Consider the following 13,457-nt stretch of genomic DNA (forward strand, 5'->3'; position numbering starts at 1 on the left):
GTGCCAATAATTACCAGGCTTTAAAATGAGCTGGATGCTCTGTTTTTAGATAAAGCAGTTTCCTTTGTTGTGTAGGTATTACTGGAAAAAAAATCAGGCCGACCATGAGTGTGTTTAAATATGAATTTAGGTACACATTATTAGATAGTTATTTGGAAAATGTTGTTTCTCCTACTGAATAATTCCATTAGCAGCCCCAAATATTTTTGGAGAAAGACTTAAAATGTGGAATAGAAAATGACCAGAGACACATGGTTAAAATTACTTTGCTTGAAGAGGGAAAATTAACCACTGACATAGGAGGGAAGCTGAGGTGGACACCACAGCAGTGTTTTTTCAGAGGACAGTTATGTGAAAGGAGAGGATTCGTGATACACGATCCATGATTGTGGACTAAAATTATCCTTAAACCATTTCATGTAGAACTCATACTTGTTGCAGCGCTTGTGTTTAAGTTGGGGTGGGTTTTTTTCAATTGGGAGATGACAGACCCCGTAAAATGTGAGGAGAAGTTTTCCAAAAATGGGGGCAGGAAGGTGCTGGTACAGAATAAGTGGTTTGGAGAAAACTGTGTGACAGGAGTAGGTTTAGGATTACAGAGGTGAGAGATGTTTAGGAGCAGGCAAACAAGTGTGCTCAGTGATGTTAGGAAAACAAGCAACCCGTGAGGACTGGTTTTAGTGGACTTTATCAAGGTCTGAATCAGAGCTCTCTGAAGAGTTACCCTGAAAAAGGGGAAAAGAGAAGCTGCGGTCGTTGTTCTCACCTTATGTTAGAGATAAGGCTGGTAGACACAATCTTTCTCTCTGTTTGTATTTGCTCATTTCCCTCTATTAGTCACTTAGACCAGAAACACAGAGTCAAATATAGCCCGATTTTTTTGCAAGTGTGTTCCTGCTTGTTAAACTTGAGAATTGTTTTTCCCTTATATACATAATGACTTTCCCAAGGGCTAAAGTACACATCCAAATTGGATGCACTCTGTATACTCATCAAGAAATTTTGGCAAGAGGCCGCCTGGGAGTTGTCTGTAGTTACTGGAGTTTCTGCATCTCAGATTCCACATTAATGCTTTCTGGGTATATCTCATCTTTGGAAGCCTGCAATGCCTGAGAAAACACATAATTTTGACAGAAATGTATTTTGTTTTCATTCTCAAGGAATAATTTGCAGACTTTCCCTGTCCCTTGTGTAGCATCTCATAATATTATGATGATTTGCTTTGAATGCTTTTCTGGAAATCTAGTGAAAAATGAGTCTAATTAAGAAAAAGTGTCAAGGAGAGAATATTGAGATACACTTAACATTCTTGGGTTTTCATGTGATAACTTGACTATTTCTTAGGATGAAATAATTTTTATTTCATAACTTGACTGCAATCCAGTAACATAATACATTTGTAAAGTGATTTGCTAGAAAGTATTCGTATATAGTGACTACTGCTTTTAACTAATTTTATGTATTTACTTGAGCTCCTAATATTATACTTCATTATTTACTGTGTTTAAATAGAATCTGATCTCTGACCACTGGAGACCATAACTTGCAGTTCATTTATTCATTTATTGTTTGGAACGTGCTATGAATCCAAGTCTCAGCCTATAAAACAATAAACAAATTAGTACAATATTCAGAGGAGATTCTCTATATTGTTACTAGCTGTTGATAGTTACTAGCAATTTCAAGGGAAATAACATAGATTGTGTTATTAATTTAGATAAGCAAATTAATCAAAGGAGAAATAACTAGTTTAGAGGGGAATCATGCCAGATGCTTCAGGTTTAAGTGAATAAACACTTATTAAAACTGATGAAATAGGGAAACCACAAGAATGTCACAAATCAAATCAGCTTCATTTTTGCAAAGCCAGACCCCCTGTGTCTGAAAGGGTGAGGTGTTTGTTCTGAAATGGCTACAGAACAGCAGCAATCGGTGCTCAAAGCAAACAGAGGTGTTCCACTCTGCTCTGCTAATTCAGGGAAAGAATCCTGCTGTGCTAACAACAGTTTCAGGTGAAGAACATATTTCTAACCCAAGGCACCAAATGTCTTATGGGCAATTGGAACAAGTGAAATCTGATTGTCTTTCCAAAGTCTGTCTGCCAAATAAATGACCAATGTCAGCTGTTGCATCACTAGTCTTCCTCCACAACACTTGCTTTATAAATTCTACTTTTTGTTCAGTTGGGTTGCTATGGTGTTACCGTAGGACCAAACAACAGATTTAGAAAACATAATTATGAACTACTGCTGGAATCTGAGGTGTTGATAGTTTTGTTTTATGGCTGTTGGAACTAGAATACAGCACCTTGTCTCTATATCTGCTGGTGTCTGATTTGTTTTTCTTTTTGTATAGGCTAACTGGTGTTTTTAATTGGAACTAGTACAAACTTTCACAGGGTTCACATCATACTTGTTTTATTGAATTTCAAAATTTTTGGTTATGAAAAAAAAAACCCTGCTTTTCCTTATAGTTTTATCTGAAATAGGGAGAGAAGTTGAAAAAACACCTTAAAAGCATTCTTCACTTCTACCCTCAGAATTGTAGCAGACCATGAATCTTCTGTGATACAAATAATTTTAAATAATTTTTGCCATGAAATAGAGAACAATCAATTAACAGCACTGTTTTAGTCAATACTTCTTTGCAGATGTTTCTTTTAGTACTAGTAAATAGTTTTGAGGTGTGCAGGTTTTTGAAGAATCCAGAATTTAAGGAATTTTTATTATTTTACTGTAGTAATTAACAAAATGAAATATCAGTTTACAGAAAAAATAGTGCTTTTATTTGTTGCTTTGTTTTGGTGGGCCTTTTTTTTTTTAGCAGAACACTGTTACTATGAAAACAGGACTCCATACATTTATCCCAGCATTTAATTTTTTCTTCTTTTATGAAAATATATGTAGATAAATAAAGGGAAGATGCAAAGACCTTAAACTTGAGGATTTTAAAACTCTCTTCCTGTTTTCCCAGAGTTCTAAAGGACATTATGGTCTCATTAACTTTTTCTTTTTTTTTTTTTTCTCAAGACTTTGAAGCCACATTTCTTTGTCACAACTGTCAGCTGTATTTTTCTTGCAGAATGGATGATAAATGACACCTTATTGCTCTGTGGTCAGTGTTGCTACCAAAAGACATTTGGGTGGGGAGGGATGGCACACATTTGAAAGATTTTTTTTTTTGCTGGATTTTTTTGTCATTGTTCTGACCCCCTACCACCACCCCCAAAAGAAAAAACAAATCACTGAAATATGATATATTCTAGTCATGATCCTTTGGTATGTCTAATGTCAAAATTGCTGTTCATTTCAGAAAGAGCAAGACTGTTATGGTGCAATTCCAACCTATACAGCGAGAAATGAAGGAAAGATGGAGGTAAGAGAAGAACCAGATATTATAGCTCCACACCCACAGGAGATTCTATTTATGTTTTTCTACTTCAGGCTCAGAGAAACACAGAGAAGGTGTGTTTGATGGATTAAATATATTGTAGTAATTCTGAACAGCCCTTTAAAATTTATTTATTCTTACTTTCAGTTAAAGAGTCTTCATGTATGTGCTTTTCTGTGTGTATGCTTTAGAGTTAGGATTGAAAAAACCCCAATCCTCTCCTCTCTATTTCTTATTGAATGACATTTATTAGGGACATATACCTTAAGAAAAGGCTTACTTGAGCATCTTGGATTCAATTAAAATATAAACCTTTAAAAATGGCATTTGGTTCTTCTCCAGATATGTCTTGTCTTCTTAAAATTTTATTCTTGTATGATCTACAAAAATACCCTTTTTTTTTTGTAATATATTTTCTTCTCTTGGCTTTGATAATACGCGATGCAAATAAAGCAATTTCTGCTGACATTATCTAGGTTAGAAAACTGTGAATTTTCTCAAAACACATTACACTCTCCCTTATGTCTAACAGGCTCCATATGTTGATGTTCTCAGGGCTGACTGGGGAAAAAAAGCGCTTCCTTTTCTGCAAAAAGACTGAGTTTTGGAGAAAAAGTAATTCCTCCAGTAATTCCTTCTCTGTTTCAATGGCAAAGTATAAAAGAGTGATCCAGGATATGCGAAACCAAGGCTCTTTTGTTTGGCCTGCAGATGCAGTTTCCTCTCTAAGCTGTTGTGTTAAGTATCTTTTGGGGCAAAGCACCTGACACTGCAGGTGGATTTGGAGCTGAGGCAGTCTAAGAATTCCCTGTGCCTGAAGAGGCACAAGCCCTGCTCTTGCCCATCCCTTCCCCATTGATGGCACTGCTGGTTACCCGGCCCATTCCTGCACCTCTCAGGGTGCCAACCAGACACAAACTGCTTTTCCTTTGTTCACCTGTCTGCTGATTCAGCAAAACACACTGCCTTGCCAAGAGGGCGGCTGAGTTGCAGAGAGAACTGAAGGAAAACAGAAACACAAGTGGGGTGAGTCAGATTTACTGAGTTATTTTAGAGAGCCATGCCTGCCTTCTATACTGCTGGTTAGTGTTTGCTTCCCCCCTTCAACAGGTAAGACGAGCACATTCAGATTCCACCTGTGCCTGTTTTAAGACCCAGCTTAACCCTGTATCACGAGGCTGCTCTCTGGTAAGTCTGTTCTCTCTCATTTTCATGTAGAAAAAATACAGTTATATTTTCTCCCGTGAGAATGTTTCTAGAAAAAAAAACAAAACCAAAACAAACTGGAATTTTTTTTTGTTTGCTCTTGGTTTAGATCACCATTCTTTTTTTGGCCAAATCACCATGGAACAGGGACTAGCTACCTACAGAGTTGTTTTCCTGGTCTGGGGAAAGGTGGACATATCTGCTCAGTGCTTTGTGCAATATTTGAAGAACTAGCTCCTGTCATGATCTCTTTTACTTTGCATTTATAGGATTCACGATATAAATACTGCCTGAATATCGGAATCACTTCTGTATTTGGTGGCTTATCACTTGCTTTTGGAAAATTCTGGTTTATGAACCTGCACATTCCCTAACGAGTTATATTATGAGTGGAAAGCTCAATTGACAGGAACACTATAAAATATTGTGCCTGTTCTTGCAAAAATTACTATACCTATGATAAACACTGCAATTCTGCTTTTTTAACAATGGTACTTGAGAAATATCACAAATCCTTGTGTGAGTGTGTATACATTGTGGTAATATTATGTTCTTTTTTATCTTAATGTATGTCTTGATTGAACTGTGCTCCTGAATTCTACCTGAAGACTTTTCATCTCTCTTATAATAAGATAGAGGAAGTTGGGCTTGGGAAAGAAAGAAGTTAGGCATCTTATTTTGATTTTCAGGAGTAATGTAATTAACACTGAGTAAATGATTTTTGTGCTTTTGTTTGTGTGCTTTAGTACATAGTAAGTAATTGCACCTGACAAACAGAGAAAGTACAATTGCAGATCTCATGCACATATAACCTACAGTAAACATTTATCACACAGAACATTTAAAGTTTTGCTGTACTAGTAACAGTGATTTGTAATGCTTTTTATTCTCTCCCTTAAAAAGAACAAACAAAAAAACCAACTTGGTTTGTTTTTTATTGCGGTATGAACCAAAAAAGATTTTATTTCCTCTGGAGACCATGAGAAGTTGCATATCATTGCAGCAGGGAATTGTTTTTACATACCAATCTCTTAGTTCTGATATATAATACACCATTTTACCTAAATCCGGGAGTTGCTAATGCTTCTTATATTGCAACAACTGAGATCATCTGTCACTGGTTTATTACCAGATCGGTGAATCACTGGACCGCAGCTGTAGCTCACAATATCACTTTTCAGTGATTAACAGGTCTTACAGCCAGCTTTTTCATTGCATTTTACAAAACCTGCAGGTTGCTGTAGAAATTATTGCACATTGAGGCAGTTCATATTTGTGCATTACAGAAAGTGTGAGGAATATCAGCTACTAGATGTTTACTTTTTCAGCATTCTGAAAATGAACCTCACTTCTTCATCAGTGTACCATGTCAAGGAATCCTATTACATTAAGTTTGATAAATAAACAGCATTAAAGATTGCACTGCCTGTGTAACAGGCTTGTTTGACAGTGAAAGATTTTAAAATGCCTACTTCATACAGAAAAAAAATGGATACAAGCCCATTTTATGTGCCAAATGACAAACTATAATGATTAATAGACCTATTTAAATGAATAATTGTCCTATATACTATACCAGCTTATGTTGTACAATAGTTGTATATGCAGCAGCTGGTAAACCTCTTCTAGAGATGTAAAATATGAGAATTGGTAAAGATAACAAATAACAGCTGAGCCAGGCCAAGCTAAGACTAAGCCTCCACTGCATTTCCAATGACCTCAGTGGAATCCAGAGAACTTAATTGGCATCTCAAGGTTTCATACACCCTCCCCCTAACTTTATTTTCAAGTCTTCCATGAATCACTTTACTATACAATATCATGTTTTAAAGATCTAAATTAATCCCAGTGAAACAAATGTATAGCCAAATTTTCTTTGTTCTACATAAGATCAGTGATCTGATTCTATTTTTGCTTAATAAAGGAAGAATCAGCATGGCCAGCATGGTTGTAACAGAGTTGGAGTTCACAATACACACTTTCTTTCCTATTTCACTCTCCACTTCTCCAGCACTGAGACAGGAATTGCTCACTTACTGCAGAGGTGACTGTCACAGGCAGGAGGGGTCAGCAGTGAACAGTGACACAGCAAACAGCTCTGTGTTTAGCCAGGTTTGGTCAGAGGTAACTCAGCACAGCCACGTGCAGGCAGGTGTCTGCAAAACTTCAGTTTTGCACTGTAGGTCTCTCCATCCTCAGCTACAATACGTGTTCTACCTGCTGCATTTTATAGAGTGGCTACGGAACTTCCCAAAGGTTCCTTAATATTTTTATTGGGATTTTATTAAGTTTGTTGGTTTTCTCTCACAAATTTAGTCTGACAAAAAGCTGTATTATATATTTATATATATTTGCTATATTTTAAAAACAAAGCTTACATGGCTCAAGCCTTTTTTGAAGGGACATTGGTGACTGCCCAGGTTGTGAAGAAGCACCGTCTCTACTCAGCTGCTCACCTAGAGCAGAATCAAGCAAGGTCATAGTCAGTATAATTGTTGTGTTCTTCCTTTGCCTGGTCTACAGACAAAGCTCTGGAATCCTTGACCTTTTCACCCAGCCCTCATAGGTGTGACCCTTTTCAGTGAGCAGGGGCTCCTCTGGCATTACACACCTCTTCTAGGAGTTACAGCCAAGGCATTCAGAAAGTGCCGAATTGTGATTTTGTCCCATGACTTCAGGACTTGTATCAGTGTCCTCTTGGGTTGTTTTCCTTCTTACCAGTGAGAATCTATACTGTATATGGGGGTGTTTATTATTTGCATGACTTACTGTCTCTGAGAAGTTTTAAATATGTGAAAAAATAATTTGGCACCTTGATAAAAGTTTACCTTTGAGCTATTGTAGCCTCTCAGAGAACTCAGCAGACTGTTGTGCCTTGTTTTTGTGAGACTGTCTTTTGTGTAGGTTGAAGTGGCCATGTTTTAGTGACTCACTGTTAGATAATCTTACGAAACTATTTCCATAACCCAGTCAGGTCATTGGAACTTTTAATTTATTGTTTCCTTCATTTGAAATTGTAGCTGATTTTAAAACTTTTCTTTTTAAATCTTTTTCAGTATGCTTTTTTTTTTCAATGCATCTTTTCTTCCTTCTAAAATTACATTCTTTGAGGATCAGCTACTGATGATAATTTCCCCTATTTGGAGGACTCATTTAGGCTTTTTTTCTTTCCCTTACTAACTTGCAAGCAGAGGTCTGCACTTCCAGGCTGAAACTTTAGTGAACTGAGGTTGTATGTCTTGAATCTGTAGTTGTTTGTGGAGAGCTGAAGTCGAATATTATACAGGCTTAGCTGCATGAATTAACCTAAACTTAGTTTATGCGACATCAGTGTCCCCCAGTGTGAGACCAATATGTTAAAAGTATAACACCTTTTGAGGTGTTTCTGTATCAGTGCTGGGAGGTGTGGGGGCTCAACCTTAGCTAACAGCCAGCCACTCACTCCCCCACCTCATCCTATGGGGTGGTGGTCAAAACACGGTGGGAAAGCTCAGGAGTTGCCAACTCAGTTGTTGGGCAAAACAAACTCACCCTGGGGAAAAATCAGTTTTTTGTAATTTAAAATAGATTGCATAGCGAGAATGAAAAATACAGATCTTAAAACACCTTTCCTCCGCACCTTTTCTTTCACTCCTTCACCTAGTCTCCTCTACCCCCACCCCAAAATTAAAGTGTATTTACTTATACCTATAAGTCTTTTAAGCATATAAAGTAGGGTACCTGTTTGTTTTTTTTTTTGTGACTACAGTGATTTTTACTAGAAAGACTTCAATGGAATTTAGTAGCACATGAAGCTTATCACAGAGAAATGTTAGTAGATACAGGTTCTAACCCTCCCTCAATCATTGCAAAACTGGTACTTTTTCACTTCATATGTTGCAAGCTATTGGATTATTTTAATAATTAATTGCTTTCTACATTGTTTGAGTTGAGAGAAAGTGAGTTTATAATGTTATGAGACTCTCCTTGGAATCCATGCCAAAGTCTGTGCTCTTCCTTTACAGAACAACAGAAACAGGTAGTAGAATCTGAGCCTCTGAACTGTGTAAAAGGAACAAGTAAATCTTTTTAAATGCATGTCTATTTTAAACTCACTAATGAAATCAATGTTTTCTTAGGGCTTAACTCAAAATCCATGAAATTGATGTGAGGATTTCCAGGTTTAGGTTAAGGTCACAATCATACAGTTGTGATAAGCAACCCCCAAATAACCCTGTTATGTTCTTGGTTTCACTTGTATAAAGTAAAACTGTCATAAGTACATTTAGTATCCCTAAAAATACTTTCAAAGGCAACTTGCTGAGAAGGGCTGTAAAACCTAATGCAAAGAGAAAAAGAACAACAGTAAATGGCCAGTGAGCCTGTGATGCCCTTACAGAATATCTTTCCTGTTGTTCAAAAGCACCTTTTCATTCTTTGAGGCCTTCTGGCAACAACAACAAAGACAACTAGAAAATAATCTTCAGGTAACTTGTCCCTGAGGCAATACAGAGTGCGGTCTGCAGGAAGAAATGAAATAGCTTTCTTAAAATGTTTTGTTTCAAAAACATACTTATAACTCGTAGCTGCATGGCCCAGCACACACAGTGTACTGCAAACAGCACAGGCACCTTCATCCATCTTGGTGCTATTGCCCTTTCAGGTTTGCAAGGATTGATGAGATAGTGATATCATAGCCCATCCAAGCCTTTCCTGTAGATGTGTAAACCTGCTGAAAACACACTTTCATTCAGAGACAGAGCTGAACTTCCTCCTGTTTCTTTCCTACACTCGCCTTTTCTTTCTGTCTAGTTTTATTTCATTTTAGTGAATTTTAGTGTGGCTTAGGGAAGCTGATCTTTCTTTTATCCACAAAGTGAATCGTTTTCACGTTTGTGCTGGTTTTTTGTCCCTTCTGAAATACAAAAAACTGAAGGATTTCCTGATTCAGTGAATGGAAAAGTGCGGAAATCTATGTTGTGGGCTCACAAGAGGCATAATATAAAGGTTACCATAATAAAAATGTGTTTCTCAGTGTTACCTGCTCTGTTTGCATTATATCAGAGTAGGGAAAAAGAATGCCCACATTTTGCGTTAGGTTGTATTGTGCACTTAAGTAGAATATGTGTTATTTTAGCAGACATGTAGAAAGCAATACTGTTTTTCAGTGCTTGTAAAGGACATGTAATTTTTTTTTCTTAGACTCTTGCCATTTCATTTCAAGTCCCATTCTCTTTGCTGAGGTGTATCTAAAATGGCACTAGAAGATTTTGTAGTTACTGTTTTACAGAGAAAATGTTGCTGATTTTTAATGTGCAATGAGTTTCAGTGTAATATGCAACTTTTCCTAAATGTGGGCTCTCAGGGTAAAGAAGGTTCTTCTGATGTGGTGAACTTGGTTAAATGATGGCAGCACTAATTCCCTGGTCTCTTCAGGTCGTTTTTACATTTAACAGCAATTCCAACTTAGTTCATGATTTTAACCTGATTTAAGATAATTAATAAAAAAAAAATAGAATTGGAAGTGCCACACTTATGAAACTTGACAGATGCAGACAAATACTTCTATTGCATAAGGTTATTTTTTATATCAGTTTCCAAAGTTAGAATTACCCTCTGGTATTAGCTGATGACCTTCTAAGGTTTCCTGATCTCTCATGAACCTGTAGTAGCTATCTATAATTTTTATATGGAGATGGAGTTGTTAAAAAAATATCAATTTACATTCAGTCAGGCCTGGAGAGGAAAAAAGAGTCCCTAGTCTTCTCATACCCTGTAGTTTACCTGTTATTTGATGGTTGTGGACACATAAAAGACAGAGGGATGGACAATTCTCTTGCTTTTTTCAAGGAGTGAGGTGTTATTTGATGAGAATTGGAGTAGAAAATTAAAAAAAAGTCATGCAAGAAAACAAAAAAGTCAGAACATGCATTAAAAGACATGTTTCTAGGAATCAGAATGGTAACAGTGTGATTAAAATAGTGAAGGTCTGTGGTTTGTGGCAGTTTACTTTTTATTAAACTAAAATGCAAATTTTTCAAATAGTGGGAAGAAAATGCAGAAAGGAGTTGGTAGTTCAGTCTATAAACTGAAACTTTTCAAGGTTGTGTCCAGGTATTCAGATCAATGCTTACAACAGATACAGCATGCAGCCTAGCAAAAATCAATAACATTAATAGATCATGTTACTGAAAGTTATGTGAATGCCAATTAAGTAAATAAATGAACACAATGAGATGTTGCCAATGAGAGATCTTGAAAGGAAATAAAAATGGCTGAGATGGGAGAATGTAGGTTGTAGGAAAAAGGCAAGAATTCAGTCACAAAGACAATGTCACACTGATTAATAATCAAGGCACACTTGGATAAAGAACATAGCAGAGAGGACTACAAATCTGCAGCCAAATCCAGTTTGCTGAAAAAGATATCTTCAGGAGTTAATTTATGCAGTTGATTTATACTTGATTTCTTAAAGGACACGAAGTATTAAAAATTATTTACAGGATGACTGTGACCTAGATTGTCATTGTGGAGAATAAGCAAAAAAAATATTAATCTAGGAAGAAGGACATTTCACTCAGACAAAAATACATAGAATACACGAGAGGTTCAGTTTAAAATATATCCCTGTGATGTTTCTGAGGGAAGTGGAAAAGGGGTGCTTGAAACTCAAACACCTCTGCCTTTGCTCCCTGCTAGATTTCACTTTGTTATCTGGAGATAACATCCCTTTTGGCTGCAGCTTAGCCAGAGATATTCTAGGCTCTGCATCACCTGAGCACTTGTCAGGTGGACAGTGTCTCTGCCTGCTATATTAGTATTTCTCTTTGAATTTTTCTGACCATCATAATCCTTCTCTTAGTTTTTATGGTTCTACCTTCTGAATGCAGTTCCACAGATCTGTAGTGTAAAATCAGGCATGTGTGACTGAGAACTTCATGTTTTCCTAATCCTTTTTCTCTTTTTTTTTTTTTTCTTCTGGTATCTTTATTCCCTCTCTATTTAGTGGAGGCTTTATTTCTTGTCTGTTTGACCCAGATTCAGCAATCTAAGCAAATGTAATTCAGATCAATTACATTTTCCCCTTTTCTGTGGAGATGATTTTTATCCATCTTTTTCAGTGGTGACCCGTGGGCTAGGAGAGATTTTGCAGAGCAAGTTCAATAAGGTCTTACTGCTTTAAACTAAAGAGACCTTTCTAATGAGCTGGCACCAGAAAATTTGCCATGTCAAACAGCTTTCTCCATTCACTGAGCAAAACCTTGTCATTCAAATGTAAAACATAAAGTAGAACCTGGAATTTTTGAGTACCTGAACAACTTACAAAAGAGTATTTGGGAAATGCTACTTTGCAACCCAGTTGATTCTTAATTTTCTCACTGAAGTCTTTTGTTACTTGCTAAGTGTAGTATTTTTAGTTCACCTCTGGACCTATTCTCAAGTGCAGTTTGTGTAATGTAAATATAAGTCATCAGAAGTACTTTGGTTTTGCTGCTGTGATATAAGCCATACTTCTTTTGCTCTTCTAACTTGTGTGAATTTTAATCAAATGTTGTAAAAAGGCCATGAAAAATACTTGACTTTGAGACCATACCAAAAAAACCTATTGCAGTGTCCCGGTTTCCTGTTTAAGAGCTTATCTTTACATGGTAAAAAAAGTGTCTTAAATATCCTTATTTCCAGCAGTCTTATCATCGTTTAACTATTGGGTCTCAGAGTTCCTGACAGAATATCTAGGAGAATGTTCATTCCTGAGCATACATTTCATGTAATGGAAAGCAGTATGTTCTTATGCTTTATAGGAAATCTGTCTCTCAGCAAGGCTGGAGAGACCTGGAAAGTTCCATCTGAGTGATCCAAAAGTAGCACTGAAAAGCTATTTTAGCTCTCCAAAAAGATGAAAGAGCTTTTTACTTGCTTCTTGCTAATATTATAATTTCAGAATGACAAGTGAATAAAACAGCATTGGACTGAGTGCCTCCCACAGTTTTAACAGCATATCTGAACCATATGTAATACTTACTTCTGTACTCATCTCAATAAAGAAAGATGTTCATTCTAAAAAAATGGAATTTAAAGGTTATGTTTGTGTGTGCCACTTGATGTGCCCAAAGGATACAGCAATTAGGTGTGCAGACATTGATAACATAGATCCCTTTATTCACAGCTATTTGAATGCCAGTTAGTTAGAACAGATAAACAAAGATAATGATAAACTGTCAGATGAAGTGTTTAGAAGGGCAGGTAGTGTGACAGAAGATGACAAGGAAGGCAGGAAATGAGCTAAAGCACAAGGGAAAAAAAAGACTCATAAAAACCTCTGAATATACTGACACCAGCTGACTTTGAAGTACATTTTGAAGAGGAGAGTTGCACAATGAATATATGGAACAAAACCCACACAGGTTCTAAAAGTATTAAAATAGTATCTGAAATAAATTTCTGCCCCATTTTTAGAGGCTTAGCAACCTCTTTGTTTTTCCTCTGAAGTATTGTACACCATCTGCTATTGTTTGTCCTTTTGTTTATAAGACCTACTGATAAATCAGAACTTATAAACAGTTTTACTCTTAAATAAATACTTTAAAATAGAAGTCAAAATTGTCATCTACATTCTATGAAACAAAACAGATTTCCTCAGTTGGTAGGATAAACAAGATATGGTGTTTTAGTGTTATCTGAAAGTGTGTGTTTTCAGATTCCAGCACTGGAATTTAATCATTAATCTGGAAGTTCCTTCTTTTTATACACAGGGTGTTTTAAATGTGTCAATGCTTTTGTGATTTTAGTTTCTTACAAATCATTCCAGAGATGTCCATCGCTGTAAGAGGAAAAAGTTGGGCTTATCAGTATTGAAAGTTTTTACCTTTTTTTGGGAAAAA

General features: G+C 36.4%; 1 long non-coding RNA gene across 1 annotated transcript; it reads right to left on the bottom strand.

Moving 5' to 3' along the window:
• Positions 1-4,066: 4,066 nt before the first annotated feature.
• LOC113973117 lies at positions 4,067-8,123 on the bottom strand. Its single transcript, XR_003536138.1, has 3 exons — positions 7,968-8,123; positions 6,975-7,052; positions 4,067-4,389 (listed from the first exon to the last, which is right to left on the bottom strand). It is a non-coding gene; the product is annotated as an uncharacterized LOC113973117 (long non-coding RNA).
• Positions 8,124-13,457: the final 5,334 nt, after the last annotated feature.

This window comes from Neopelma chrysocephalum, unplaced genomic scaffold, assembly GCF_003984885.1.
Source record: "Neopelma chrysocephalum unplaced genomic scaffold, ASM398488v2 Primary Assembly neopelma1_98, whole genome shotgun sequence".
Classification (NCBI taxonomy): Eukaryota; Metazoa; Chordata; class Aves; order Passeriformes; family Pipridae; genus Neopelma; species Neopelma chrysocephalum.